Genomic DNA, 27,847 nt, shown 5'->3' with positions numbered 1-27,847 from the left:
AGGTAGAGAGGTGCACTGTGGGATTGTTTGCAGTAAACACACAGGAAACTTTGCAAAATATAGGTTTACCCATGGGAATTATTTCCCTATTGCTTAGGGATGGGGCAGAAGAAACACCTACCCACAGGATAATCTGAGTCGTAAATATGACACCCCTTGCCAGCCTCTTCCCAACACTACTGGACTTGTGGAATACAGAAGAAGGAATGCACTTGCTATTGAGACCTGCGAGATGACCTGGGAGGTAGGACATGCTCCCACTTGTACCCACATAAAAGAAGTGGGCTCCAAGGGTCTGTTGCTCCCGCTCTGAGTTGTTGTTGAGCAGCAGCAAATCCATAGTAGCAGGATATTGCGGAGAAGGTATCTAACCCCATGGAGCCCTGTTTGGCTACAGCTTGAAGTCTTGCCCTGCTGAAGGAATCCAAGCTCTAAAAAAGTGACTAAGTACGACCGTAGAAATCTTCACTGGGTGAAGGCACCACAAGTATCCGTTCAGTGAGGCACCTTCCTTGGGCCTGAAATTTGAATTTCTCCCATTCTGAGCTTTCCTGCCAAAAGTCAGCAGCTTTACTGGAATCTTGACCAATTGCTATCCAGCCTGATATAGACCTTCTCAGCCACTGCCTGCAGCCTTGCCCTGCTTAGGATGTTTGATTTTCATTTTTTTTGTATGTTATTATTGTCATTTATGGAATACAACATTAGACGTTATATAAAAAGCTGTGATCACCATAATTAGACAATGAAATGTAGAGACATCTCACATAATTTCACAATCAATAGCAATACAGCCAAAGTGTATATATATATATATATATATATATACCGACAGGAGAAAACACAAGAAAATGAGAGTGAGGGGCGGCAGATATACATTTGGATTGCCACAGTATAATCTGTCCTACCAAAGGTCATGTATAGTGAAGAATACGACAACGTACAACCATAACTTTAAAAACTCCTTGCTGGTGGTGTCGCTGGTAGCTATGTATCCATGTGATAGTGTAGCAGACCAAGTGATGCTGTAATTAAAGACCCAGAGTGATGGTGACATGCACCATGTAGGGAAACACAAGGAAGGGAGGGTGTGGTTTGGCCCGGGAGTGCACTGCATATGGGTGATGCTGCGTAGTACTGGATCATACATTGGGGGCCCATGGGCATGGACATGAAGGTGAGTGACTCAAACAATAGGGTTAAGCAGTATGGCCTTATGAGAGGTTTAATTGTTTAGGGGGAGGGTGGACTCAACTTGTCCAATAGTTTCAGAATGTAAGTGTCCCAGAGCGTAGCTGCTCCACTCTCTCCACGCAGCCCATTATAATGTACCTGGGTATCTGCCTCTGCTGAGGCCCATCGATAAGTCACCCGTAGCAGCACTCCATCATAGGAGGTTGAGAGGGTTTCCATGCCATGCAATTAGGCGTTTCAACAAAATCAGAAGCTAGGTCAATGAATTTCAAGTAATGTTTGTTATGTTTACTGCACTTCATGATCCCTAACAGACAGAATAGTGGGCCTTGGGGGAGCTGAACATCAACCACTGTCCACACGTGTTCCATCAGGTGGGTCCAAGTGTACAGCAGTGATGGGCATTCCCAGACAATGTGAATAAAGGAATCATCCAAGTGTCCACATCTGTGGGATGCTGGTGACACTCCTGGGAGCATTTTGTACACGCGATGTGGCGTGAGGTAGTTTTGATGTAAGTAATTAAAGTGTGCATATTTAAGCAAGCATTACGGGAGACACACTTCAGCCATTCCAGGGCCTTGGTCCACTGCTTGTCAGTTAAGTCTGCTCCAAAGCAGTTATCCCATTTGGGTTTGCTCTGAGTCTGGGAAGAGCCATCCCCCCTCTTACAATGCTGCATACAGTATCTAGATTGCCTTACGGCCCAGCCCATGTGTTAGAAAGCACTGTAGCGGTGGTTCATATGGGCTAGTCTCCCACACTTCCCCAATTACTATCTGAATTGCAGTGTGGGTAAGGAAGAGGACTGCCCCCAGATCGTAAAGTTCTTGTAGGCCGTGGAAGGATAGTAGAGTGCTGTCACTGTATAAATCACCCAAGTGGGTGAGCCTAGCTTCCCTCCATGGCGTAGAGTCAGGTACTCTCAGTAGACATTTCATAGCAGAGACATTCCAGAGGGGTAGGTGTGGTTCATAAGGAGTCAGTGCATATCTGGGTTGACTATACTGAATTCAAATGAGCTTTGCAGTTCATGCAAGTCAACCTAAACTCTTGGGTGGCATTCCTGGTGATAATAGCCACTCAAATACATCCCTGTCTCTTAGATCCGTTTGAAGCAGGTCATTCTCCATTGTAATATCCCCTGCAAGCCTGTGTATTGACCATTGTAATTGGGCTGCAGCAAAAAACTGCTCCAGGTCTGGAACTCCAAGATCCCCCTCGAGCATGGGGTGCTGGAACTTAGAATTTGTAACCCACTTTCGAGCAGGTCCCCAAACCAGTTCAGCTTCTAGGCTCCTCAAGGTGATAAAAAAGGATCTAGTGGGTATCACCAGCAGAGCCACAAATAGATATAAGAGCCTTGGGAGAACCAACATTTTAGCCACTGATGCTCTTCCCATAGGTGAGAGGGGGAGTTGTGTGTAAAAGTCCATGGACTGACATATCGAAGTTAAGGCTCTGCCGTGATTGCCGTTAAGCAAATTTACATCTGCATGGTTCGCACTGTGATACCAAAAGGTCTCAAAGGACCAAGAAAAGCACCCTTCTTCTGGAACAATTTGATATTCCAGTTCAATTTTAGGTAGAGGAAAAATACAGAATTTACCCTAATTCAGCTTGAGGTCGAAAATTTCCCCAAAACAGTCAAGGAGATCTTAGTAGTGTAGATCTATGTCTCGCAGAAAGATTGACACACCATCTGCATAGAGGGATACTGTATGCCAGTTCAGACCCACCCGAATACCCCAGTCAGGACCCCTGACACGCAGCAGAGCTACCAGAAGCTCCATGGCGAAGGTGAAGAGCACTGTTGATAGGAAGCACCCTTGACGGATTCCCCTCTGAATGGGGAACCCGTCAAACAGTGAAATCTGGAGGCCAGTACAGACCCGTGCCTTTTGGGTGGTGTACAGAAGCCTAACCCACCCTAAAAAGTTGGTACCCATCCCAAACTTCTTTAGGACCAATAGTAGGTAGAACCAACTCAGCATATCAAATGTTATCTCAAAGACCAGGGAGACGACCACCGAAAAGTCAGTGCCCCTGGACACCACATATGTGGCACAGGTGTTGGATGTTGTGGTGCGCCTCTCTCTGAGGTACAAACCCACAGTGGTCTGAGTGGACAAGTGAGCCAATCGTCGACAGCAGCCTATTTGCGAGGATCTTACTTAGAACTTTATTGTCAATGTTCAGCATTGACAATGATCAGTAGGAGCTCACCTCAAGGAGGTCTCTACCTGGTCTCAGGAGCCCCAGTATGAGGGCCTCACACAGAAAGCACACCCGAACACCCTGATGATGCACTTCTTTGTATACCTCCAGTAAACGAGGAGCACGGGTAGGTCTAAAAGCGGCATAGTATGCCACAGGAAACCCGTTCATACTGGGGTCTTCCCGCGGGCCAACTGACGAATCACCAGATAAGTCTCCTCTATCTGTATAGGTAGTTCCAAGTCCCAAAGCTGCAGTGGGGTTAGTTAGGGGAGCATCACCGTTTGTAGATAATCTTACACTTGTGACGAGGATAACTTTGGGGGGACGAGTACAACTGCTCATAATAACGAGCACATACCTCATTAATGTCTGCCTGAGTGTTCCTCAGCTAGCCTGCGCTGTCGAGAATTGTGCCTAATTGGGTCTTGGGAGCTTAGGATTGCAACAACAATGCTAACATACACCCAGGTTTATCGCCATCTGTATGCTGGCGGGCCAGGAAGGACTTATAGTCCAGTTTGCAGAGTCTTTTCATCAGCTCCCGGTACTGGTGCGCAAGTTTGCCAGGAGATGGCACGCCTCGGGAGTCTACACCACCTCCAATTCCATGGACTGTGTGCGTTTCTCAAGTGCCAAGACAGTATGTGTAAAACAGGATTTGACTCCCCACGTTGTAGCGATGTAATTCTCCTCTCATAACAAATTTCATGGATCCCATTCGACCCCACAGGAACCCACTGATCCTGCGTTTTCCTCAAAATATGTGGATATGTGTGTGGCTAGTGTTTCTTTGTAGGCTGTGTCATGCAAGTCTTCCACTTGAAGCAGCCAAGTCAGTATAGGTGTCATTGTCCCATCCCCTCTCCATCCCCCTTTGTGAAACGTAACCTTGGGCAGGTTATGATCAGAGAGGGTTCTACCCAAGTACTCAGAGCCATGAATAAGGGGTCAATAAGCTGTACTGCAGAAGAAATAATCTAGTCATGTATGAACGTGATGTCCCGGTGCACAGTAGGAATATTCCTTCTCTCTAGGGTGCTCTAAGTGCCAGACATCTTGGAAGTCCGATGACCTGGACCATAATTGAGTGTTTAGTAGCTTGTACCCCTGGTGCACCCGGAAGTGGAGACTCTGAGTGATCTAGATCCATATTGCGTATGCAATTGAAATCACCTCCCTACAAACCCGGAGCATGGGGGTCCAGCAACACAGCCAGGTGAAGTGAGTCCAGCAATGCTCCCTGAGCAGTGTTGGGGCATAAAGTGAGATGACAGTGAAGGGCACCCTCCAATATCACATACCGACCATCTTTATCATAGGACATTTGTTTTCACAAATGGAACTTCTGGAGCAACCAAGACAAGAACCCTCCGGACAAATGCCAAATAGCATGTCCCATATACCTATAGGATGTTTGCCTTTCATTTCAGAGACTAAGTCAGAACTTAAAACGTCTGACCAAGATTAACCTGGTTTCTGTATTCTACGGGCTGTCCATTGCGGTTGGCCTTAAATCACGCCAAGGTACTGCTCAAGCACAACCAGAAGACTGGGGTTGGCGCTTAATGCTTCTTGTGTTATTTTTATTTAAAACTTAAATAATTCATATCTCTACTCATCATTATTTCATTTTTGACATTGTGGTGTCATTTTGGTAGTTACATTATTCTTTAGTTTTATCAACTGTAGAAGGACTTTTCTTTTTTGTGTGTTTTCAACTTGTAAGCTGTTTTGGTCTTCTAACTGCTTTACACAGTTAATCAGGTTAAGCCTGTCTGCTCTGTGCTGTAGCTACGAGGCGTTGACCTCGGGCTTAAATGACTGAAAATATTACTGAACCTAACAAAAATGGGGAAATGATTCCTTGCAGTGGACTACCCTCTACCCTAACTAATAATCCACTTTCAAACTGCTAGCAAATGTGTGTAGATGTTTTGTTATTTTTTTCACTAGTTCTAAGAAAACCTTTAACTCACATGTTTAATATGTGACACAATAAAAACAAATTGTGTGAAACAACAGCTGAAAAACTAAAGCTTCCTATCAAACGTGCTGTTGCCTTTCTTACACCTGTGTATTTATTTATTTACAATAGGTACAAGTAGAACCTAAACATACTCTACCGCAGCTTGAGACGTTCCCTATAATTCAGGCAGACATCAAATGGACCTAATTGTTTGGCCTATTCGGGTGAGGCCCTTAACCTCGCCCACAAAACAATGTCGGCCCACGCCTTAGCAACTCTGAAATCGCTTGAAGCACCTTTAATAATAATATAATTAGCTTGTTTTTACATAACACTCCATACAGCACTTCTGTCATTTCTAAGGTCTGGTCTTTCTTTTCCAAAAGGTTTTCTGGGATTGAGAAGATCTACTTGGTGAAAATGGTTCACATCACTGATAAATAAGCAGATAGCAGAATGAATGCCTCTTTTCAATGGTCTTTCAGCCACAAATATCATCATTGCAGGTCCAAAATAATGCTTTTATTCGCACCCACTCCATCCTATTGGATGCAGGAATTGGTGTGAAATCTTATTTCTGACGTGATTAAGCTATAGGGAGTATTTTGCAGTATTGCTATCAATCAATACACTTTGGAGCCATAGCTAGCCTTCCCCCGTTTTCAAAATGGCTTCCTGGTCCCTCTGAGAGAAGGTAGTAAGTTTATTTAAGAAGGGGACACAGTGCGCATAGACTTCACAAATTGCTTGACTCAATGACCATTGCCCTCAACCCCCAACTGCAAACCTACTTATTTAATGGCTTTTGTACTACAGTCCACCTTGTGAAACCATCTCACATTTATTACCTTACTGTGAGAAACTGGGTTGTTAGTTGATGGGGGTGAAACCCTGCTTAAGCCACAGCCACAATCCCTGTCAGGGTGAGCCACAAAAGTTACTAAATTAACCTGTGCTTAACTGTCTGGTGGCTTGGCACGAAAGCAGTCATGTTTAACTGAGAGGCAATGTGTAAAGTATTTATGCAGAACACATACAGTATTAAAGTGAAAACATAGTACAATAAAAATCACGCACCAAGTTAGAAACATAGGTAGGTTTTGATAATCTATTAGAGACCAAAACAACAAAAGTTAATTTAGTAGAACTAGAGCTATGCAATGTTAAAGATTTAAGTAAAAATTGTTCTTAAAACAACAAAGTGTCAATTGTGGTTATCTGGTTGCACTGAGCTGGGACAAAGTCACAATTTCAGGCCTTCTGCGATGGAGTGCGGGTTGGGAACGGGGCCCAAATTAGGCTCATTGAGTATTGTACCTTATGTCTTTGGTCTGCAGCATGCACGGAGTTGCTTTTTGAAAATCGGCGTCGTCCAGTGCTGCATCCGAGGACCTGCAAGCGCTGCCAATGTGAGGTCTACCATCTACTTGGGGGGGAGCAGTGAGGGCTGCAATGTGAGGTTCTGCCCACTTCCAAGGGTCCAGGACTAGAGGGGGAAAATCTTGGGGGGTTATGACACACAGTAGGCAGAATCCAGGTGCAAGGTTCTAGGTAGTTGGAGCATTTTATGTCCCTTAGGTTCTGATCAGGAGGTCAGCCAAATACCCCTTGAAGTCACTCTGGGGGTCCTGGGTTCAAGGTGCAGCCCATCTCACTCAGTCAGCTGGGCAGTGGAGTAGCAGGGTAGTCTTTCTTGCAGCAGAGTAACATATCAGTTCTTTTGAGTCTCTCACAGGTCCTGAAGTGTACTGATGAGTTTGGTGTGAGAGTCCACTACTTTTACTAGATGCCCACTTTGAAGTGAGAGAAGCTTCTAGAATCCTGCCCCTACAGAGGTGTCTGGAATTTCCTGCTTTCATGCCTTAACCCCAGCTATCATGACACATCTCATCTGCCATATTACAAATGTTGCAGGATACAATGCACTTGTAATTTGGCAGACGGGATATCCATCATATTTGTCAACAGAATATTCCATCTGCTAAGCTCTAACTCAGGCCCTAAGTCTCATCTTCCAACAAACTTAACTCCTTGCCTCTTCCATACTTGCCAGCAATGTTTGGACTCACTGTCCCTTAGGGAGGCATGTAAGAGTACCCGTAATCAACATAATCATATTTTACTACTGTGTAAAGCTTTTCTTTTGCTTTTAACAAAAGGACGTCTATGACCATTGTGTGAATAAAATGTTACAGATTTTAGAAATAATATTTAATTTGTGGTGTCCAACAATTATGGAGTTTACCTCAAGTGCACAAAATAAGAAATGCTGTTCAATTATCCCCTAGTCTCTATCACACCATCCTCTAGTAAATCATAAATAAATGTGAATATAGTCATGTAGCTGTTTTATCTTTGGGTTAGAAGATTGTCTTGTGTGAAGTGACCTCTTGGTTGCACAATGAATACTATGAATAAGGCTCCTGGTTTTTGCAGTATTTGTTTTTTTACGTTTCCGTCTGTCTATATTGATATATTTCTCCATATTTATTTTAAGGCCATTTTATTGGGATTTATACATATATATCTGTGATTTCAGACTAAATGGAGTTGTAAAATTGCATATTTCCATATTTATTTAACTAATAAACATGCACTCATACTTTGATGTCTGTTGAGTTTTAGCAAATTAAGTGAAACACTACATCCACAGGTAAATAGTAGCATCATATACAAATATAGGTTAACATATGCCTGTATTTTAGGGAACCTCATCTTGTTTTTAACTTCCCGTAGTGTCTACCTGCTTAGCAGTTGGTACAGTCACTTACAAGAGGCAAAAATGTCTGTATTTTAAAGCTTTTGAAAATAGATAGAGAAAGGAAATAGACTGTCTTCTGTTTGTATTTATCTGTTAAAATCAGTTAAAACAGAAAACAGGGAGCCTTAACCCCTTGGATGCGGACGTCGGCCACTGGCCGACGCCCGCACTACCTCCCTGGTGCGGGTCACGACCCGTGGCCAACACCAGGGAGGGGGTTAATAAATCCTCGGGTGCGTCGACGCACCCGAGGATGTTTTTTTTTTTTTTTCCCCGGGAGACACGGAAGCTCTTCGTGTCTCCCCGTGCCCCCCACCCGCCCCTTTGTGACGTTAGCGCGCCACGAGGCGCGCTGACGTCACTTTGTGGATTTCCCCATCGGAGGAGGAAGCGGCCTTGCGGCCGCTTCCTGCTCCAATGGGGAAAACGGCCACAAATGGCCTTCCCCACGTTCGGGAAGACCTCGTCAGAAAGGGGAGACTCTCCCCTTTCTTATGAGGCCTTCCTGAAAGTGTTTCCTGGCCCCCGATTGCAGCTGAAAAGAAAAAGAAATAGACAGTCGGTCGCCCGTGGGCAGGGCGACCCCCTGTGGGGGCAATATTTTTTTTAGTTGGTGTAGGGTTTCCCTGGGGGCCATTTTGGTCCCCAAGGAAACCATATAACAACTAAAAAAAATATAGATCTATATATATATAGATATATATATCTATATATATATAGATCTATATAGATATATCTATGTAGATATATATATCTACGTGGATATATCTATAGATAGATCTATAGATATATATAGATATTTGTATATATATATAGATCTATCTATAGATATATCTATGTAGATATATATATATAGAGAGAGAGAGAGAGAGATAGATCTCTCTCTCTCTCTATGTATATATATATATATATATATATATATATCGCTTTTGTCAATACGTGTGTGGTTTCCCTGGGGGCTGCGATCGGCCCCCAGGAAAACCAGACCCACATATAAAAGTGATATATATATATATATATATATATATATATATATATATATATATATATATATATAGATTTGCCACCAGTTGTCTTGCAGTTGCAGCTTGCGTCTTCAAAGCAATGCACATACTTCAACTGACGCTTTTCAACTGTAGCTTTTAGGCAGCAATAAAAAAGTCAAGTAAGTATTGTGATTATGTTTCTGCTACGAAAGGGTCAGACTTGTCTAGTGGCAGTTTTAGTGCCATAAAGAAGCGCAGAAGGTTTATATGCCTACTGCAAAGAGCAAATCTGTATTTTATGTAAATAGCTGAGTACATTAGTAAAGTCAGCCATTACCTGCGTTATAATACAAATGAAATGTATGTGCGGGGTGGAGGGCGGCTATAGAGAGATGAAGGGCACTTTTGCTGTGTGGTAATGAGGGAATCCGAGGAGGAGGGAGTGGGAGCACCAATAATGATTGTTGGACTGGGCGCAGGAGGTGCTAAAGACTGTGACGAAGGGTATGTGACAAGGTGTTTTTTGAGTGTCTTGAAAGAACGTGCTGATTGAGGGAAGAAGCGCAGGTAAGGTGGCCTCTACTGTTGCACGTATCTCACACACACCATCGATTTTGTGACTGTCTACGTAGGCTGGTGTTTTAAAGCAACAGTTTAGCCAATAGCAGAGATGGCATCTTGATGGATGACTGCTGCTGTCACTCCGGTTATAGAGGACAGCTCTGACATAGGATCAGAGACTGAGACATCAGATACTGAGACAGCATCTGAGGGATAGGACAATGGCGCAGACTCTGGGAGTGATTTTTCAGTCGGAAGAGTCCCATTCGATAACTCCTCTTCCAGTAAATTATGAGGGAGGTGATGAGGACAGTCCTGCTGTCCCTTCGCAAGCAGTCTGTGCAACGGGGTAATAGTGGGTTAGCCCAACCCAGAGAGCAGGTGAATGCGGCGGCAAGCAGAGAGAGAGAGTGCTCTCTTGGGAGCTCCCCAATTTAGTTCAGCCCCAAATTCCACCGCCCAAATCGTACTGTGGAGACATCAAAATTATCTATCGCAAAACAAACTGGTTTTGTAAGGCAGGCACCTGTGTTTTTGGTCCTGGGTTCGGCGGCCATATAGAGAAACACACTAAACCCAAATATTTCTGGAAACTAGACATTCGGGGGAGTCCACAGAGGTGTGACTTGTGTGGATTCCCCAAAGTTTTCTTACCCAGAATACCCTGCAAAGCTGAAATGTTGAATAAAAACTATATTTTTCTCGCATTTCTGTCACACAAACTACAGGAATATGCTGGGATCCATAAAATTCCTACCACCCAGTGATTCCTCACCTGTCCTGATAAAAACACTACCCCACTTGAGTGCCTACACCTAGTGCCTGTGTCAGGAATGGATCACCCCAGGGTCAACAGCTGCCTCATGTAAGGACCAACATTGACCGTTGTGTGATCTATTCCTGTCGCGGGCAACAGGCCTACCCACACAAGTGAGGTACCATTTTTATCGGGAGACTTGGGGGAACGCTGGGTGGAAGGAAATTTGTGGCTCCTCTCAGATTCCAGAACTTTCTGTCACCGAAATGTGAGGAAAATGTGTTTTTTTGGGCCAAATTTTGAGGTTTGCAAAGGATTCTGGGTAAGAGAACCTGGTCAGAGCCCCACAAGTCACCCCATCTTGGATTCCCCTAGGTCTCTAGTTTTCAAAAATGTGCTGGTTTGCTAGGTTTCCCAGGTGCCGGCTGAGCAAGAGGCCAAAATCCACAGGTAGGCACTTTGTAAAAAACACCACTATTTTCTGTGAAAAAATGTGATGTGTCCACATTGTGTTTTGGGTCATTTCCATTCGTGGGCACTAGGCCTACCAACGCAAGTGAGGTACCATTTTTATCGGGAGACTTGGGGGAACGCTGGGTGGAAGGAAATTTGTGACTCCTGTCAGATTCCAGAACTTTCTGTCGCCGAAATGTGAGGAAAAGTGTTTTTTGGGCCATATTTTGAGGTTTGCAAAGGATTCTGGGTAACAGAACCTGGTCAGAGCCCCACAAGTCACCCCATCTTGGATTCCCCTAGGTCTATAGTTTTCAAAAATGCACAGGTTTGATAGGATTCCCTAGGTGCCGGCTGAGCTAGAGGCCAAAATCTACAGGTAGGCACTCTGCAAAAAACACCTCTGTTTTCTGTCAAAAAATGGGATGTATCGACGTTGTGTTTTGGGGCATTTCCTGTCGCGGGCGCTAGGCCTACCCACACAATGAGGTATCAGTTTTATCGGGAGACTTGGGGGAACACTGGGTGGAAGGAAATTTGTGGCTCCTCTCAGATTCCAGAACTTTCTATCACCGAAATGTGAGGAAAATGTGTTTTTTTTAGCCAAATATTGAGGTTTGCAAATGATTCTGGGTAACAGAACCTGGTCAGAGCACCACAAGTCACCTCATCTTGGATTCCCCTAGGTGTCTAGTTTTCAAAAATGCCAAGGTTTGCTAGGTTTCCCTAGGTGTCGGCTGAGCTACAGGCCAAATTCTACAGCTAGGCACTTTGCAAAAAACACATCAGATTTCAATGTAAAAATGTGATGTGTCCATGTTGCGTTTCCTGTCGCGAGCATTAGGCCTACCCACGCAAGTGAGGTACCATTTTTATCGGGAGACTTGGGGGAACACAGAATAGCAAAACAAGTGTTATTGCCCCTTGTCTTTCTCTACATTTTTTCCTTCCAAATGTAAGACAGTTTGTAAAAAAGACGTCTATTTGAGAAATGGCCTGTAATTCACATGCTAGTATGGGCACCCCGGAATTCAGAGATGTGCAAATAACCACTGCTTCTCAACACCTCATCTTATGCCCATTTTGGAAATACAAAGGTTTGCTTGATATCTATTTTTCACTCTTAATATTTCAGCAAATTAATTGCTGTATACCCGGTGTAAAATAAAAACCCATTGCAAGGTGCAGCTCATTTATTTGCTCTGGGTACCTAGGGATCTTGATGAACCCTCAAGTGCTACATATCCTCGCAACCGGAAGAGTCCAGCACACGTAACGGTATATTGCTTTAAAAAATCAGACCTTGCAGGAAAAAGTTACAGAGTAAAATGTGGAGAAAAATGGCTGTTTTTTTCAGTTCACTTTCAATATTTTTTATCTCAGCTGTTATTTTCTGTAGGAAAACCTTGTAGGATCTACACAAATGACCCCTTGCTGAATTCAGAATTTTGTCTACTTTTTAGAAATGTTTAGCTTTCCAGGAACCAGCATTGGTTTCACACCCATTCCTGTCACTAACTGGAAGGAGGCTGAAAGCACCAAAAATAGTAAAAATGGGGTATGTCCCAGTAAAATGCCAAAATTGTGTTGAAAAAAGTGGTTTTTCTGATTCAAGTCTGCCCGTTCCTGAAAGGTGGGAAGATGGTGATTTTAGCACCAGAAACCCTTTGTTGATGCCATTTTCAGGGAAAAAACCACAATCCTTCTTCGGCAGCCCTTTTTTCCCATTTAAAAAAAACAACGAAATTTTCACTGTATTTTGGCTAATTTATTGGTCTCCTCCAGGGGAAACCACAAACTCTGGGTACCATTAGAATCCCTAGGATGTTGGAAAAATAGGACGCAAATTTGGCGTGGATAGCTTATGTGGACAAAAAGTTATGAAGGCCTAAGCGCGAACTACCCCAAATAGCCAAAAAAGGGCTCACCACTGGGGGGAGGGTGGGGGGGGGGGGGGCTAAGCAGCTAAGAGGTTAACTATGAATAACAGATCTTACTATTATTGTCCATTGTCCAGTTTATGGTATTTACAAGTAGATAACAAAATGAATAAACTTGTTCCTGGAGAGACAGAATAACTGCAGCCAGTTTTGGACTACTCAGAGCCCACAGGTTAGCAGTAGTTGCAAACAACCAAGTTAAAAAAAACTTAGGACACAGTACTTCATTCTTTCTGCTCGTTGGGTGAGCCCGGAGTGATGCCAAAGCAGGTTGGACAGGATGGCAATGCAATTGTGCATTGCATTCTGTGCAGGCAGAGATATTCACTGGTGGTAGACTGGCAGGACTAACACCTTTAGGAGAGACAAAAATTGTCAAGATTGTGCCCTTAAGTAACTATAATCTGCACCCCTGTGGTGCACAGTGTTGTCATTAATGATGTAATTTCATATGATGCAGTTCTGTTATCAATGACGTCATCGAGCGCGTCATGAGTGATTTAATATGTAAAGTACTTAGCAGTGGATGGCGGTGGCTAGTTATAGTTAATTCAGGGCACGAGTTATAGTTTATTGAGATAGTTATACCTGGTGAAATTCAGTGGCTTTGTTTGTTTAAAATTATATGTTTCAACTGACATTTTCACCTAATTTGAAAGTCTCTTTAAGCTATATTTTTTGTCACTGAATTTTGTTTTTTTAATATATAGTAAGAAGTTCATTGCATGCATAGTGTCTGAAATGACATCATTGATTATAACACTGTGCATGGTGAGGGTGCAATGTCTTTTTTTTTAGTGAAATGTGAAGCCAGAAGCAGTGCTTTTTAACTTTAGCTTCTAACACATTCCAACAACTAACTATAATGTCACTTTAATTTTGGTTATTTTGAGTGAAATACTAAGCTTTTAGTCCCATACCTAATTATAATATCCCTCTAAACTGTTTTTTGTCAGTGAATTTCTGCTTTTTCATGTAAGGGAAGATCATATTATCACACATAACATATCTTAAACCAACATTCTTTTTATTGCTTTTCTGGGGTTTTTGTCCTTGCAGTCAACACTCCTACCGCACAGTGGGTGTTTAGCCTAAGCCCACTGCCTGTGGGTAGCAAATTGCCTACCTTTGGCCTGCTTAGCACGGATTGACTGGCCTGTAGAGCAATGTAGGGCAATCTGCCAGTACCTGAAGGGCTGTTCTGATAAGTCTATGTGTGGGGTGATATTTTTGCAGTTTGTGGCCCTATTTTATGGTCTGACAGAGTAGTTTTTACTGTTCATTTTCCTGATTTTACCACAGACATTTCCTGTTGCATGAACAAATGCATTCAGTCTCCCTTGGTTTGCAAAAAAACAATACAGTGTCTCTTTACAAGTTAAAAACAGCCCTGATTTGCAAATGTAAATCACTTTTTTTTAGCTATATGATTCTCTAATGGGGGCCTCTTTCAGTTGAATACTCAGGAAAAGTTTCTGTCCCAGTCCATCCCTGACGCGCATACCTACAGATTTACCTATCTGAGTAACTAATGCTGGACAATTTTAGTTTGGTGCTCAGGACTCATTTTTGTCCCAGTCATAACCTGGTGCCAGTGGGGTGGTTGTTCACAGGGCATGGCCTCTGGTCAGCCACTGCAACCAACTCCTTTATGGGTACCCAACCGTCTGCTGTGCACAATCTTCAGAAGTGAACAACCGGGGATTTTTACTGAGCCCAACCCACTGCAATTAGCCAAACCCCAATGCAAATAGCCTATATGCTGCACAGTGCCAGCTGACTACAGGGTATGAGACCCCATCCTTTTCAGCCACCCCCTGTTGTCAGCTTGTGTGCCTGGCCTTCCCACCTACCATGGTGTGTCAGTTTGCTGACCAAACACTTCTGCCTACCCGCCATTGTCCATTTGCTGCCCATACCCTTGCCATCTGCCATCCATAGTCAGCTTTTTATCCCTGCCTTTCCTGCCTTTCCTCTGTTGTCAGTGTGAAGGTGTGTCCTACCTGCCTCCACTCCACTGCCATTGTGCTGTCCTTGCACCTTCCACCTGCACTGCATGGTCAGCTTACTGACTCTGCCTCCTACCTCTAGCCCTCTGTTCTGTGTGTGTGTCTCTATACCCTCAGTCCTACTCTCCGTGGTATGTTGTGCTGGCACTGCCATCTCAGTTCTCCATTTCTATGCCCTGCTCCCTCCCTCCTGCTGTCTGTGTTCTTGTGTGCTGCCACTGCCCTTCCCACTTGCCCTCAGTAGTCAGCTTGCTGCTTCTATATTTTCACCCCTCCATTCTCGGTGTCCCTACCACCTCCCTGGTGCACTATGTGGTCTGTTGAGCTGTCTCTGCACTTCCCTCCTGCCATGCTTTGTTAGCTTGCTGTCTCTGCCCCCCTACCCTTCACTTAGTTTTCTGTGTTCGTGCCCCCTGCACTCTCCCTTCTTCACTACATGGTCTGTTGTGCTGCCACAGCTCCTCCTGCCTGCCACGCATAGTCAGTTTGATGCCCCTGCACCTTCCCTTAGCCCTCTTTTCACAGTGTGCATGCTCCTTCCCCTCCCTGCTGCCCTCTGTGATCCATTTGTCTGGCACTACCCCACCACCTGCCCTATGTGGTCAGCTTGTTGTTCCTACCCCCTACCTCTGCCCTCAGCACTCCTTGAGCATGCCCTGTCCGCTCTTTGCTGCAATCTGTGGGACGGTGGGCTGCCACTGCCCCACCCACCAGCCCTGTGTGGTCAGCTTTTTGTGCCTTGCCCCTTGCCCAGTGAACTCCGTTTTCCATGTGCTTGCATATGCCCACTCCCTGCTGCCCATAAGGGTCAGTTATGTTGACACTGCCCTTCTTTCCTGGCCAGCATGGTCAGTTTGCTGCCCCTGTCCTGCTTCCTCTGCCATCCATTTTCCATCTGCATGCCCACTGCCCCCTCCCTGCTGCCTTTTGTGGTGCATTGTGCTGCCACTGTCCTTCACGCCTCCTCTCTTGCATTGTCAGCTTACTGCATCTGTGAGGCCTGGTATATTTTGTTTGTTCCAACAAAGCATTTGTTTTTAACCCGCCCTGCCCCTTTACGGGCTTAAAGTTAAGGACTCATACACCAAGTATTCAAGACCTGTAATAGTGGCTGCAGCATTTAGTTCTTTTGTTGATGCGGCCAGACAACCAAATCCCTCAGTACCAAAGGACAGGTCTTGGTCGCCCACTACTGAAAAGGCCGTAGGGAGAAAAAGCTATCTGAGCCAATCAGAAGGCCCTCTTTTTTTTAAATGACAGTACAGCGTGACTCCTGCAGGACCAACCATCCAGATATATCTACCTTTTTAAACCATTTAAGACCATCACAAGCACCTCTTTCAATTAACATTTATTGAAAATGGCTGAACGGATATACACCAAATGATGAAAAGCACTTACTTGGAGTAAAGTTCAAATTTTCTGGCAAATTCGGTGTAATCCCATTCACCAGTTTTTTTTTTTTTTGGTAACACTTCCCAACATTTCCTATGGGAATTAGCATGAGAAATCACCACTTCTGGACCCACTCCCTTTTCCTGGCTCCCCCCTAATGGATCAGCATAAAACTTTCCAGGAAGGAATTGAGGTGGATGAACTTTTTTGGGAAGGTTTTGTGAAGATTTGTCAAACTGTACCAAAGTTATTAGCAATGTAAAGACTCTTGCATTGTAGTTTTTCTTGTGATGTATTAATCACTCCTGGAGCCCTGAGCAGTGACTCCAAATGGAGTGACTGTTTTAGTTTCACAATATTAAAAAATAAAAGCGTGTTCTTCATAGTTGTGCTTTTACAGAGGGAGGCACTTGCTTTGCCACTCTTGTGGCACCTCAGTCAGGTCTCAAAAGATCTGAGATAAGCACTGGAATAGCTCATGATGGTGTAATGGCTTCTCTCATGCAGATCCAATATGGATTGATGGTGCCCACTATCTCTTTTGATCTCAAAGGGATTTTTATTTTCAGCCATAGGTCTGCATAGGTGCAGACACACGGTTGACAAGAGGACATCAATCCTTGTGAAGACTTATTGGGGGTCATTCTGACCCTGGCGGTCATGGACTGCCAGGGCCAACGACCGCGGAAGCACCGCCAACAGGCTGGCGGTGCTTCCATGGGCATTCTGACCGCGGCGGTACAGCCGCGGTCAGAAACGGGAAACCGGCGGTATCCCGCCGGTTTCCCGCTGCCCCAGGGAATCCTCCACGGCGGCGCTGCAAGCAGCGCCGCCATAGGGATTCCGACCCCCTTCCCGCCAGCCTGGTTCTGGCAGTTTTCACCACCAGAACCTGGCTGGCGGAAACGGGTGTCGTGGGGCCCCTGGGGGCCCCTGCAGTGCCCATGCCATTGGCATGGGCACTGCAGGGGCCCCCTAACAGGGCCCCACATAGATTTTCAGTGTCTGCGTGGCAGACACTGAAAATCGCGACGGGTGCAACTGCACCCGTCGCACCCCTTCCACTCCGCCGGCTCCATTCGGAGCCGGCATCCTCGTGGAAGGGGGTTTCCCACTGGGCGGGCGGGCGGCCTTCTGGCGGTCGCCCGCCAGCCCAGCGGGAAACTCAGAATGACCGCCGCGGTCATTTGACCGCGGTGCGGTCATTCGGCGGCTCCCGCCAGGCGTGCGGTTACCGCCGCCGGCGGGAGTCGGAATGACCCCCATTATACTTTCTGTAATTGACAGAGGAGAGTAGGGCAGTTCGGAGACTAGAGGTCATATTATGGAGGACCAGAGACTAGAGGTCATATCATTGAGGACTACTTGTCATTGCTTCTATAGGAATTTAAGAATGTAAAAGATTTTTGAACAATGAGAGAGGATGATCTAGAAAGGCAAGAGGAAGCCACGTAGGTTTATACAAGGGCATGTTGTGAAAAGGGGAAAGATTCCAAGGATGGTGGGGCACACCACCCCCCCATGAATCTTCAGTTGCTGCACAGTTTCTAGTACGGTGAGGTGCAAGTTTTGTGACTTTTTAATAGCTTTAAAGTGATAATAGAGATAAAGGGGACAGAGAATTGGGTACCTAAACAGTAGGTTTCTTTCTCTGCACATACTCACTACTTAGTTTGTAAAAGAATTCAGTGCCGGTGCACAAAGCTGTGCTCAGAATCTCATGGCCTTTTCTATTAAATGTCCTCAAAGGAAAGGGGGCTGCATTAAAAAAATGTATTTTTTGTTTGAGAGTTGGAAGTGGTCTATAGAGTTGGCAATGGCCCTATAGATCACTGCCACAACAAAACTTTTTTCTCATCGCACGAAGGGGGAGGGGTCCCAAAGGGAAGCTTTCCCTCTTATGAATAAGTTACTACCTCCTTTGAAGTCTCAGTAATGTTTCAATGATTTACGTCTAAATATTTGTCACACAACATTGATACGTAGCATACCAATTTAAAATTTGAAAGAGACACAATACGCCTCTTCCAGACACCAAATTGGTATCCATTCACAATCCCATTTTAAGAGTTGGAAATCCTTTTCTGACTCCTAAAATGGAGTTAGCACATGTGAAAAAACGTTTTTACTGCCCAAATGCCGAATGAGTGCTCAAAACCATAAAAATGATTAAAACAAGGTTTCTTATTTTGAGTGGAACAGATGACCTAGCTAGCAAACATATTTGGCAACATGAGAGAAGACAGAGTCAGTGTCAAATTCAAAAGGGAGCATAGCATAAATTAACATTAATTATTCCTAAAACAGAATCATTTACTAAACCAAGTGTCCTATATTTCTCTATCATAAAAACAATCTAAATAATAAATATATCAAAGTTGGAAATGTTATAGGCAAAATATGGATTATTATACACCTACTTACAATGTAGATTGTTTCTGCTGCAACTAGATTCTCTATGCAGTATAGTTATAAAAGAAATAACCAGTGCCTTATCTTACCCTTCATTTGACTGTTATTCATTTTCAACATCAGGAAGACCCATGAGCAGAGTTGGGGTGACAGTGTTGGCTCCTTGAATGTTTTATCCTCCTCCTGTAGCAGCTTAGTATTACTGACATCACAGAAGCCTTGCAAAGAGTAAGATCTCTTGAAGGCAAAAATCGATTGGAGCACAATAGAACTCACTACTGAGTAGAAGAGTGTTATAGAATCAGTCAATGGATGAGTGAGTGAATTAGGGAATGTATGAGAAATGGGCATTCACCCCCTCCTATAAGGAGGGGATGTCTGTTATGGAAGGACTATGACAGTTAAGTTAACTCAATTAAACAGGTTTTTTACCTACCTACAGACTCCCAAGTTAGTTATCTAAGCTGGAATGCAAAATAGAGAGGGGACACACAATTTGATAATATTTGTAAGTAAAACAGATTCCATATAGAAATGGTGCAACTGCACTCTTGTATTGTCTTGAGAGAAGGGCTGAACCACAGAGTAGAATCGTGGATCTATTGAATGAGAAACGAAAAAATATTTGAGAGTTGGAGTAAAGGGCGTGTGCAAGGTCTCTGAGGGAGGAGCATAAGCTGGTGTAAATTCAATTAACTAAAGGCCAGGCAACTAGCTGCATGGTCACTGAATGACTAATCACCCAAAAAGCAATTTAAGTTGTGGCCATCATGGCCACAACATTATTCACTTTACATTTGTCTCTCAAGCATCCATTCTTCCTTATTCTAAATACATGACCTGTTTCCATATCATACGGATGCGCCTCTTTTTGCACTGAGGTAGCACATTGGTCTTCTTCCTGGATGATATGGACTGGACATTGTATTATCTTCCCTCCTAATAAAAGGCAGACCAGTTGAACAAAAAAAGGAAAGGAAATTGAGACTTGGTGCCAAGAAAAACTGAGATAGGTGTGTGGATTGGCAGCCAAAGATGGTGGCTGAAACTCCCTCATTAGCTCTGAAGTACACAACAATCAGTTATTATTTTCTGTGCTAATCTACTAAGTAGATGTTGTGTGCTGAACAGTATTTCCGCTGCCCAAATTGGCCGAGTCTTGGGACTCATGACAGCTCCTGAGCTCCTGTGAGCAGAAGAAACTGAGCCAAGTCCCAGTGAGTGATTTGTCCTATAGTCTGAGTGCCAGAGAGGTGAAAGAAGCCCCCTCTAACTGATCCTACTATCTCAAGCGAGCCGTGTTTTGTGGTGCCTGTGAGTGGAGGAGACTGAGCTGAGACCTGACACTAGACCTGCAGCAGTCTCCGCCTTATAAAACGGATGCCAGGGAGGCAGAATAAGCACCCCACATCTGATCCTGCTCACCCCTTGGGACAGGGACCAATTGTTTTAGCCGGTCCGTGGCCGCTGCAGCTAGCGTGCTACTGACCAGGGCTGACAGAGCATAGGCATGGTTAGCGACTTCGGTCCTAGTCGACTACACCACTTTATGCGGTGCAGCCCTGGGATTGAGCTGCGATTGTGCTTCGCCAACTGCCCATGTATAGGGGTAATGATCTATGGTTCGGCGGCATCTGGTGAGCTGAAACATGCCTGTGTCGACATGCTGAGTTTTGTCCCGATGAACTTAGTGGGGCCCTCTGGCCTGCGGCCCTCACATAGGTGGTGCCATGTGGGCCCCTCTTTTCCTTTTTTCAACCCTTGGTAGGGGCAGGATGGTGGAGTGGGCTGGCTTCTATATATGATAGGTCCCTAGGGACAGTACAGTATTGGGGAACCACCACAAGATTATAGTCATTCCTTGCCAAATGCAGGCAATCAACTGGCTCCCCTCTGCCAATAGAGTGCCCAATTTTAAGGGCTGGGATAACATTAGGATCTCCAAATTAGGAGATATATAGAAGGGAGTCCATGTGAAATAATTTACAGACATACAAGCAGAATACAAAATGCCTAAATCCCAGTTCTTCTACTATCACCTGCTCAGCTACATATTGGATGACCTCAGATACCATTTACTACAACTCCCAGAATTCAGCCTCATAAGGACAAGCTTAATATGAGACTCGTTAGGCAAAGGACATCCGCCGCAGATGTATATCATTGCTTACCAATATTTCAGATCCTTTAGTCCCACTGTGGGAGGGATTATGAAAAATGTAGGGAGGTTAAAATGACCTCCCAAAGCCTTGTCATATCGTCCGGACTCCGGCTTGTCTTCTTTCACTATTTACATAGGATCTATGATATCTGAGATCGTTTGCACAGGATTAATGCCTCCATCTCGTATATTTGTACTAGGTATCAAACCTTGAGGGCACCGTAATGCATATGGTCTGGGACAGTCTTGAGATTCAACCCTATTGACAACAGGTCCAACAGGCGTTGATTTTATTTGTGTTACTACATTGCCTTAAAGCGTAAGAGCCCTATTAGGATCAAAGCAGACTCTTGTTGATGTTCAGTTTCATGGGAAGGTTCAGTTTGCTGCTAGGACAATCTGATTTCTGAGCCAAGCCACTCCTCTCAGCCATGACTGCAGTTATCAGTGCTCAAAATACATCTGCTTTGGTTTTGGTAGTGGTGGTACCATTGTTGATCTATAAGTAACTATCCTCCCTGCATCCTTCTTCCCAGAATAGAGTTCAGCAGGTAAAATGCGTGATGCACATTGACTGAAAATGGAGGAGGGTTTGATGCCAGTGGTGGCAATAGACTTCTTCTTTCAGGCCATCTTCTTTGCTTTGTATATGGTTGGCCAGCAACATGAGCGAGCAGCAGTAGTTAGCATAGAGATTTATGCAGTATGGAGTCATCTAATTCACATGTTCTCTCTAACTCAGTATTGTCTTGTGCACCTGCATGCAATAAGAATAGGATGGAAAACAGTGAGACTTGGTCATTTTAATTAATGTAAGACAAGGAGTAATTGCCATTCTAATAATATCCTTAAATGTAAACTAACTGTTTTGTTAGACAGGATACTACTTATATGCAGGAAAACCTGCATCCTACCTGGTGTCCCTCGAGGGCCCATGGCATCCCTAAGGGAGCCAGGAAAAAATATTAAATTAGCTAAAAAAAACAACCACAATGGCATAGATGTCACAATCCAAGAGGCAAAATGTGATGTCTCCAAACCACTTGGCGCCTTTCTGCGAGCTAGGCAAAATCTGATTAAGTTAATTAAAAACAACAACCACGTTCTATAAATTACTATAAGAAGCCACAAGCGCAAATAAATATTGTAAGAAAAATGTATTTTCAAAATGAATAAAAATAACATGCTCCTAAAGGGTCAAAACAAGCAATGCACCTAGCAAAAGCATTTTAAAAGTGGCAATAAATGATTAGTAAATGATTAATAATCAAACACACAAGCTCTAAAATATGTTGGTCACCTACATAGCATGCAAAGAAGGAAGCGTAAAGAACTAAAAGCACATGCTAGCCATACTCTGACTGTACCCCGTTCATCCCCTAACAAAACTTGAAAGCACTGCAGGGTAAGAATTGCAAAAACATATACCCAAAATGTGTCTGAACCAACCCCTTGGCCTATATATACCTCAAGTAAAGCACTAACAATAATTTAAAAAATAAAAAGATTAAAAAAACTTTAAAAATGCCCCAACTAGCCAGAGACAACAATTACCCTCAAAGAAACGTTTAAAAGTTGCAGAAAAAAACATTAGTTAGCCATCTGACACATACACACACTCATAAATAAAGGAAAGAAGGGGGATGAACACACAGAAAATGTCTGACTACATGGGCATGAACTGCTGGAGTCACCCCCACCATAGCTACCAACAGGCACATGGAGACAAAAATAGCCCAACTGTGTCACAAATAAAAAGCTATACATAAGCCCCTAAAACAATAAAAAAATAATCTCCAGCACAGCAGCAGAAAGAAAGTGAAAAAGATAATAAAACATACATCAATGGCCTACATCAACCTGGACTACAAAGAGTAAAACGCCATAGTATAACTTCAAATCTGGGCAAAATTCAGGAAAACACAAGGAAAATGAAGGAATATATATAGCCTCAAGCCTCAACCGTCCCAAACCTTCCTCTGCTTTTACATGTTTACCCACCCCACAAGGGTTTGCTTGTACCCCCTACACCAAATACCAAGCCATCCAGTAACAATCAAAATGAAAAAATCCAAAAAAAGGACCAGAAATTGTGGTAACTGCCCTTCATCTAACAAGTATTTTGTGAAGAAATTTGTATGCAAAGATGAGCCATGTTTTCTATCCAGAACCCAAATCTAAAATGATCAAAGACTAAATAAAAGCTAGGTGAAATTCAGGACTGGAAGAGGATGGCGATAATGTCTGTGCAGTAGCCTCACACTCTATGGCACCTCCATTTGTATAAATAAATTATTCATACATGTGTGGCTAATAAAATTACCAAAATAGTACAACCGGGTAAAAAAATCAATTCAAAATTGAATTTTTAGTTGATTATCAGTGCCACGGTTAAACAGCATTTGTTCACATTTGGTTCGATCGAGCTGTTCGTGAGATTCTGCAATAGGATTTTACCCAAACAGAAATCATGTTTGCATGACTTCTAACTGGGGTAATCTCCTCCATTGCCTTTGACTACGGTAACATAAAATACCAAAATGTACTCAAGGTTACGCCAGTGTAAGGAGAATTACTCCAGAAAAACATACAAAACGTCCAACAGCGGATGATGCAGCAGAGATTGCACATAAAGTATACATGAAGGCTTTCCCATCAGAATAAAAATGACCAAAGACTCAAAAAAAAAAAAAGGAAGGCGTCTTCAGGACAGGAAACGGAAATGACTTTTGTGGATACAGTAGCACCCTATCTATGGTACCACCCCATGATTTTGCACTAATAAAGTTGGCCGAGCTGGGCTCTTGGGTAAAACATCAACTAGAAATTACTTTTGCTCAATAATCAGTGCCTGATGACAGCAGCTACTTGGAGTCTTTAATGCATTCTAGCATGGACTTATGACGGAACCCCACATTCCAGTAACATGCATGGCTTTACTATGCAACTATTACAACGCATATGCCTTTATCACTCATGCCTTTAATACACCAATTTTTACCACACACATACAGTATATATATATATATATATATATATATGAAAATTCACAAACAAAAAGGTTGCAGGGATGTTAAAGTTAGGTTCACAATTTCCACACACAAAACTACAGAAATTTAGCAGTTATAGTTGGAGTTATTTCAAGAAATTATGACCCCGGCCATAGGATATGTAATTCAGCAGTGCTAGTTATATCAAGTAACTAGAGCTCATGCCCTAAGGTAACGGTAGCTCGTGCCCAGTTAAGTGATGCAAGATAAGTGTAGGATCCAGGATATTGCTAAAACTACCTCTGTGTAAACCTGCTTTTTTTCGAGTGCTATATCTCATGTAGTGTCTGTGATGAGTGGGTTCTTAGCATCTGCTGCTGAGACCAGAGATCGTGTTCTAAACTTTTAAAAACTACAAGTATGTAAACTTGCCTAAAAGACCCGCCCGTTTGTCTATGCTCCATATACATTAGTGATATGCAAAGTCTCTCCCCCCCACCATTTTCCTAGGGAGATGTACAGCTTACTAAAAGGACCCCAAGCACATTTCAGGCCAATTTTGGGGGCTTGTTTTAGTACATCGAAATATGATCACATCTTCACGAAACAAAGAAGCACTTCGTGAGTGTTGTGGGGTAGGCCGAAGGCCATGCGTGGTGTGGTGTTGGATGGTTATAGGGGGTTGACAGCAGGGACTGGCCCCAGGCCAGGCCCTGTGGCCAACCTCTACCGCGCATGGCTAAAAGAGCGTGCATGGCACAGGGTTGGGTAGTTAAAGGGGGCGGGCCACAGGCCAAACCTTTCAGCCAACCCCGCCAAAAATGGCCAAAGGCCTTGCACAGTGGTGGTTGGGTTAATGTAACGTAATTTAAATTACTTTAAGTTAAAAAGCCATAGAAATTCAATGAAAAAACAAAGGTTACAGGGATGTTACAGTTATAAAATGGAATTTAAAAAACCCCATAGAAATTCAATAAAAAAATTAAAGGTTACAGGGATGTTATAGTTAGGTTCTGAATTTACTCGCACAAAACCATAGAAATTCAGCAATTACAGTTAGAGTTATTTCAAGTAACTATAACTCGCACACTCGTCATTACAGCACTCATGACAACTTTTATAACATCATTAAAAATATCAATACAACGTTAGCAGTCAAATTATTGAAAAGGAAACTGTGCATGGTAGGTGCGTGAGTTAACTTAACGCACAAGTTATAGTTACTTAAAATAACTCTAACTGCTGAATTTCTATGGTTATGTGCGAGAAAATTCAAAACCTAACTGTAACCTTCCTGTTACCCCATAACCTTTGTTTTTTTAAAGTTAATATATATGTATGTGTGGCCAAGATGGCGACCGGTGCAGCAGCATAGTTCTTGAACTCCGCACCCCGTCGAAGTAACTCCTGAATCCAGGCTATCGCCGGCTTCCCCGGCCGATCACCATGATCCCTGTGGCCCCTGGGCCACTGCCAGGAGAGCAGCGCAGTTGTGGAGCAGATTTTGATGCTGTGGCAGCGCCAATGCTGGGATGCGGCCTGGGCCTTGATTTGGTGGCCCGTGGAGACGAGGCCCACTCGCCTCAGTCGGACGCGTGGAGCAGCGCTTCTGGGGCAGGACATGGCCCCAATAATGGTGAGCACCTGGAGATGGGGGCCCAGCTTGTGGGCCTGATGCGGCCAGCGACAGGAGAGGTACATGTTTTGGTGCCAGGGCAGCCTGAGATCTGGGGCGCCGGAGGTGGGCCTCGGTGGGCACTGTTCCCAGCGAGAGCGGAACTGGCTGCTCCTAGTTCGGTTGATTGACGGCGCCTACCGCCCACTTTAAGGGGACCCTACAGACACTGCAAGCGCTTGGCACTTTGGAAGTGCAGCTACCGGGCCATTGTGAACTTTTGGTGGGCCCGACTGGGGGAGCGCAGTGGGTGGCCTGACCATGGGGCCCGATTTCGAGTCCCTAGACAGCACTGCACTGAGGGGACCCCACAGGCTTACTTTGTCCGTATGTCTCTCCAAAGGAGCTGAGGTAACCTCCCACAAGATCTGCCATTTAGTCTGAGCTGTGGATTGCGAGCCACGGTCCATTAAGAGTGCTGGCCACTCTGTGAAGCGTGGAACTCGACCAACGAGAATCCTGGGCCCCTGCCCAGATCTGTTGTTCGCCTGGGATTGCCTGCTTCCGCCCCACTAGGCGAGTGCGGTCCACACTGCGTTATTTGGAGTGCTATTAATAGCGCCACCTACCCAGGGAGCGCTCCAGCTCTTGGAGCTCGAATGGGCAAAATGAGGCCTGCCCGGCCACCCCGGGCACCATGACTACCCCAGGCGCCCCACCTGTGAGCCCGAACGTTACTTTTCAGGCCTTACAGCAAATGGATGCCACATTACACATACACACATCGCAGTTTAACAAGGTGCTGCAGGCCATATTGGACACCAAAAACACTCTGGAGTCAAAGATCGATGCAGTGTCACTAGATGTTAACCTTCTGAGAGCGGATCACCGAACATTGTCTGAGAGAGTCACAGAGACAGAGAAAGTGGTGGCTGAGTGGCACCCAGCCATGAAGGAACTCCAAGAAAAAATGCTTTGCTTATCTACGGAGGTAGACACACTAAGACGTAGAGCGGAGGACGCAGAAGGGAGATTGCGGCGTAACAACATCTGCCTGATCGGCTTCCCAGAGCGGGTGGAGGGCCCAAACGCAGAACTATTCCTGGAGAAATAGCTTTCTGACATGGTCCTACAGGACAAAATTCCGGAAAAATATTCGGTGGAGCGGGAGCACCGAGTGCCGGGCAGGCCCCCTCCGTCGGGAGCACCCCTCTTCCATTGATTGCCCACTTACTCAATTACCAGGACAGGGACCTGGTGCGGCAGCTTTTCTGAAAAGAGGGTCCGCAGAAATTTGAAAATGTGCTCATCTTTGCCTACCCTGACTTTACCGCTGAAGTCCAAAAGAAACGCTGCTCCTTCTACCAGGTGAAGCAACGCCTCCGTGAGCACAATATAAAGTACACCCTTCTGTATCCTGCAAAACTGTGCATACCGGATGGCCCCAAGGTACATATCTTCGCCTCCTCGGAGGACACCTGGACTTGGCTTCATGCTAAGGGGCTGGCTCAACCAACAAGATCGAGGGACTCGGAGCAACGGTGGACATCCCCCAGGGGCACAAGCCGGCACCGGATGTGGACGAGAACTGGGCCCTCACTGGCCCAGGTGGTGGCGGACCGCTCTCGCTTGCTGCTTGAGACTTCACAGTTTGTTTCCAACCCATTTACTACCCTGCGACAGCCGAAAGTCACAGACAATGATCAGGGAGACCGCTCTGACTCTGGAAGCTCCCCATGTGGACCAATGCTCACCCGAGATCTGCAGATGATATCTGAGTCATGCTTCTGGAGTTGTCGGGGGGCACATCTTGGAGGTTCCCTTGGTCAACCAGCTGCCTGGAACTGGCCCGATCTTTGCGGGTCGCTGGAGGCTGGTATTGTCTCAGAGCTGCCTGCCGAGGAATGTGGTGGTGCCAGGAGGCAACAGGCCTTGGGCTGACATTCGATGGGCCGGGTGCACAGAACTGGCTGCCTGGTTTTCACCCCCTGAGCCCCACTCCATATGGACCAGTTGTTCCCCACGCCTGCTGTCAGGCTAAGTTTTATCCTTGTTCTTCTGTTGTTAATAGATCGAGCTGCTGTTCATCTGTTGGGCCTGCTTGGGTTCTCCTCTTTTTATTTTGTTGAGCTCGTTTTGTTATTGCCACTAATTATTCTACGTGAAATAGCAGGGGGGCACGGACAAGGCGTGTGGATCCGGAACATTTTCCCGCAGTGGGCAAAGCCAAGTCCTGCTGGGTTGAGGGTGGGACGGTCCTCTCTGAGTCTCCCACACTGTCACATTTTCATAGGGACATGGCCACACTGTTGAGAACACAAACATCATGTTATAACGTGATTACATTGAACGTCAGAGTTATGGCCACCCCTCGCAAGAGACAGCATATTCATGCTTACATGCGGCGACACAGTGCATATCGCTATG

This window comes from Pleurodeles waltl, chromosome 11 (genome assembly GCF_031143425.1).
Source record: "Pleurodeles waltl isolate 20211129_DDA chromosome 11, aPleWal1.hap1.20221129, whole genome shotgun sequence".
In the NCBI taxonomy this organism is placed as follows: Eukaryota; Metazoa; Chordata; class Amphibia; order Caudata; family Salamandridae; genus Pleurodeles; species Pleurodeles waltl.
This window is presented reverse-complemented; position numbering follows the sequence as displayed.